General features: G+C 51.9%; 1 non-coding gene across 1 annotated transcript; it reads right to left on the bottom strand.

Annotated features, from left to right (window-relative positions):
• Window positions 1-3599: 3599 nt before the first annotated feature.
• TRNAG-CCC (transfer RNA glycine (anticodon CCC)) lies at window positions 3600-3672 on the bottom strand. Its single transcript has one exon. It is a non-coding gene; the product is annotated as a tRNA-Gly (tRNA).
• Window positions 3673-4412: the final 740 nt, after the last annotated feature.

Here is a 4412-nt window from a genome sequence, read left to right as displayed (position 1 = left end):
ACCCCCTGGGCAGACCCCCTTCCTTGGGGCCAAAGCTTGTAGCTCTGTGAACTATCCCTGTGCCCTCAAAGCCTGGTCCTGGGTGGCCTTCCTGAGCCTTTGACCCCTAGCGGTCATTTTCCTCCTTCCCCAGGCCCTGCCTCATCCTGGGAACTTCCAGCATCCACAGGACATAGTGTCTTCAACCGGAGCCTCTCAAGGGAGTCTTTGCCGTAGCGCCTGTCCACCCCCCAGAGTTTTCTGCTGCTCTTGGGGGGCTTCCCACTCTCCTGGGTCCTCCACTTCACTGCTCCCTCTGCCTGCTCTTCCCTGTTCCTGAGCCTTCCAGCCTCTGACCTCCTCCTGCCTTGATTTCCCCACCTTGCCCCGTCCATGTCCTTGGCCAGTCCTAGCACCCACTCCTTTGATATACTGAGCCCTCTTGACCCCCAGTCTCTTGGCCACAGCCGACCACTGCCTGCTCTGGGTGATCTGACCTCCACCTTCACAGCTCCTGACCCGCAGCGCTGAGTGAGAACTGCTAAAGAAAACCACAGGGCCTAGCAGATGGGGGCCCAGTGCACGCGGCCTCCAGGCCCAGCTGGTTCTTCTCCCAGCTCACTCCCCCACCCTCCCCAGAGGCTCCCTCAAACCTTCAGCCTGTTCACCAGCCTCTTCCCCTCCTCCTCCCATGACTCAGCAGATGACTTCAGCTTCTTCTTGGAGAAGAAGTTTCCCAGGAACCTCCCTGCTCTCCACTTGAAAGTCTCCACCTGCCTTCCTTCCCCGCTGACCCCTCCTCCAGGGCTCCAGACTTCTCCCACATCAATTCATCTACCTGCTCCTCCCACCTCACCCCCATCCTTCCAGCCTCTCTCTCTCCAGACTCTCCCCGAGGCTTTTAAACAACCCCCAGCCTTTTGCAGACAAAGAAAACCCTCCCTCGGTCCTGAGCCACCAGCAATATCAGCTTCTCCCTCCTTCATCTGACTGTTAAATAACTGATGAAGATAGTCATTTCTGTAACACAGTATTGCAAGTCAACTGTACTCTAGAATAAAATTAAAATTAAATTGAAAAAAGAGAGAGACAACAGTCATTTCCAAATTCTGATTCACCACCTTGCTAACCCCTGCCATTCTGAGCCACTACAGCTCAACTCCACTAAAATTGCACTTGCCAAGGTTAACAAAGATGCCCTAGCTCAGCAAAGGCCTGCTTCTGTGTCCTTCCAGTTTTCTGGACACTGTGAGGTCACATCTCGTGCTTCCTGGTGATCCCTCCAGGTCTCCTGAGCTCGTGTTCACTGACCCACCCTGATCTCGGGTGGCCTCGGCCTGCACTGGCTTGGAGTGAGGCTTGGGTTCCCAGCTAGAGACTGAAGCTGCGTCACGATGGAGAAAGCATCAGACCCTAGCTACTAGACCCATGACCAGTGACAAGGGCCCTGGCCCTTCAGCTTTGCAGAAAAGAATTCCCATAAAAACGGAAAGCAGTGAAGCAAGTAAAGTATTTATTAAGAGGAAACAGTACAGTACGTGTGGATAGATATGCACATGGACAGACTCAGAGGGAGAGTTCTTGAATCGCGCCCTCGTGGCAGTTAGAATTACTTTTGTGGGGCATTTGTTCTGGGTTTCCTTTGGCCAATCATTTTGATTTGCCCGGTTCGCAGTCTATATTTGGTCCATCTCAGGATCCTCCCATGTATGCACACATGTCTCTTAGCCAAGATGGATTTTACTGAAAAGGCGTCTGGGTAAGAAACATCCCTTGACATGACTCCCCCTTGACCTCCAAGGAACCTTTTCTGCACACGTGTTGTTAGGGAGGTCTCCTGACTTTGAGAAATGAAATATGTGGTCTGGGCAGGGCCCAGCCTCCTCCCTTAGTTGTCCTGCTATTCTTGGAGTTTCAGTCCATAGGGAATGAATCTCCGATAGCTTACTCTGGGAGGAGGGGGTGGGCAGGGCCCATCTGCCTTCTGCCTCAATCCCATACCTCACTCCCTGCTCATTTATACTCTTCATTAAAAAATATATATTTAATTTATTTATTTGGCTGCGCCAAGTCTTAGTTGCGGCCCTTGGGATCTTTAGTGGCAGCATACTGGATCTAGTTCCCTGACCAGGGATTGAACCCAGGCCCCCTTACATTGGGAGTGCAGAGTCTTAGCCACTGGACCACCAGGGAAGTCCCCCATTTATAGTCTTTAAAGGCCCTTGGGTCCGCCACCCACTGCAAACTCAAATTTCTATGTTGGGACCCAATCTGGGCATCTCACCTCGCAAACTGAACTTGTCATCTTTCCCTTAACCTTGCTCTGTCGAGGAGAACTGGACTCTCTCTGTCCACCCACTTGTCTAGGAGTCACGCTGGGCATCTCCTCTGCTCACCACTGCTGCCCTACCCTCACTCCCATACCTCTCACAGTGGCTGTTATAGGAACACCCCTACCCCCGTGGTCTCCCTTCCTCTGGTCTCCCCATCCAGTCTACCCTCTACTCCAGCTTCCAGAGTGACCATTCTAAAATGCAAACCTGATTCCTCCTCTCCCTTGCTTGAAATCTCCCCTGGCTGAAAAATCCAAAGGGCAGAATCTGGTCCAATCTGATCCAATCCAGTCTCAGATTCCCAACCTCAGGACTTTCTCGGGACTGGTTTTATTTATCCTCCCCTCCCTGACACCCCCAAACCCAGGAAATCCCCAAAGTTTTCTTTGAAGCCTTCTGATTTGCACAGGGTGACTAGAGTTCAGATCATTTCAACAAAGAGCAGAAAGTGTCAAAGTTTTAGTTTTTAACCCAAGTGGCTTTTTCTGTGCTGATGGATCATTAGTTCTGCGTTCCAGAATTAACAGAGATCCAGAGAAGATGAGTGATTTGTTTAAGGTTATTTAGCCCATCATTGGTTTGGCCGGTCTCCAGTGTTCTGTTTGCAGCCCCAGGTCCCTGAATCCAGCATGGACAGCCACTGCCTTGGGCAGGATGCCTGGAAACTGCTGTCCCTCCAGCTTCTCCAGGAGGGCCTTGGCTTTGACTCATCCTCCTGGGGAATACACTCCTTCCCACTCTCATGAGAGAGCAGGTCATTCACGTCCTCTGTCAGGCTCCTCCTCCTACCCAGCTTTATCTGCCTCCTCCCATGGGAGTGGTTAGAATTAAACCCAGCTGTGTGCAGGGAGTCGGGCCTGCCTTCACCCCTCCAGTGAAGAACAGGAGACATGTGAACTTCTTTCATGACTCAGACCTTCCATTTACTAGCTGTGTGACCTAGACAGGTTACTTAACCTCTCTGTGCCGTGGACCCCTCATCTATAGTGTGGAAGAATGGGGGTAAATGCATGTGCGCTCCTGTGTTTTCTCACTTAGTGGCCTTTCCTTGGCATCTGAGTGTTAGAAACAAGATGAAGACTTAGGGGGAGAGATTATAGACTTTGAGGCAGCCTCTGATACAGGCACCTGGCTCACCCTAAGTTGGTGTGACTGCCCTGCCCAGGTTTGGAGGCCCAATCTCCACTTGTCATAAAGTGCTCTCAGGCCTTGTATAACCCTCTGGGCACACATTTCTTTCTTCTCTCTCACTCTCTTTTTTTTTCTAGTTGCAATATATGGGATTAGCTCCCTGGCCAGGGAGCAAACCTGGGCCCCCTGCATCGGGAGTGCAGAGTCTTAACCACTGGACCACCAGGGAAGTCCCTGGGCACAGGTTTCTTGACTTGGACGAGGAGAGAGGTCAGGAGCTCAGTACCATATATCTTGGTTATCCATCTCTTTGGCCATCCCTCCATTCCTGTCATGCACAAGACATTATAGATGAGGTGGTGGTGGTGCGGGGGGGGGGGGGGGGGGGGAAGGAACGTGCTAAAATCTACTCTTTGTTCCTGGAGAAATTTGTTCAGTGTGGAGACAAAAGGGCTTTACCTGTTCTGGCCTTAAATGTAAAAGGCTTTGGGGGAGAAGAAGGGCTCTCCTTTTTCTTATGACATCCAAAGGTAGAATAAGGGACAATGGGGAAAAGGACCTAGGAAACTGAGTGTTGTCCCACAGAGGAAGCGGGGCTTCGGGAAACGGTAACTGCCTGTGGCCAGAGGTGTGCTCGCAAGGGCTAACACACAGCAAGTGGGGTGCTATATAAGGGATTTCTCTACTGGATGAACCAAGGTCCTCCTGCTGTCCCTTCTGGTTTACCAATCTGTCTGGGAAGTCAGGGAGGAAACCTGGTTGGTTCTGAAACCTAGAAGACAGGGCAAGCCCCATGCTCCTGAGTCATCTCAATTCGCTTCAGGCTTGCTGCGGAGGGAGTGCCTTTTGCTCCTGTCTGTCCCCAGGCTCAGAGCATGGAGTTGGTGCTGAGTGTCTGTGCCTACCTCCCGTCCCCTGGTGCAGCCTGGGCTCCAGTCTGCCCGCTGCGTCAGCACCCGCGTTCCTATT

This window comes from Ovis aries, chromosome 24 (genome assembly GCF_016772045.2).
Source record: "Ovis aries strain OAR_USU_Benz2616 breed Rambouillet chromosome 24, ARS-UI_Ramb_v3.0, whole genome shotgun sequence".
NCBI classification, from domain to species: Eukaryota; Metazoa; Chordata; class Mammalia; order Artiodactyla; family Bovidae; genus Ovis; species Ovis aries.
The sequence above is the reverse complement of the archived record's forward strand: the minus strand, read 5'-3'. Positions and strand labels throughout refer to the sequence as shown.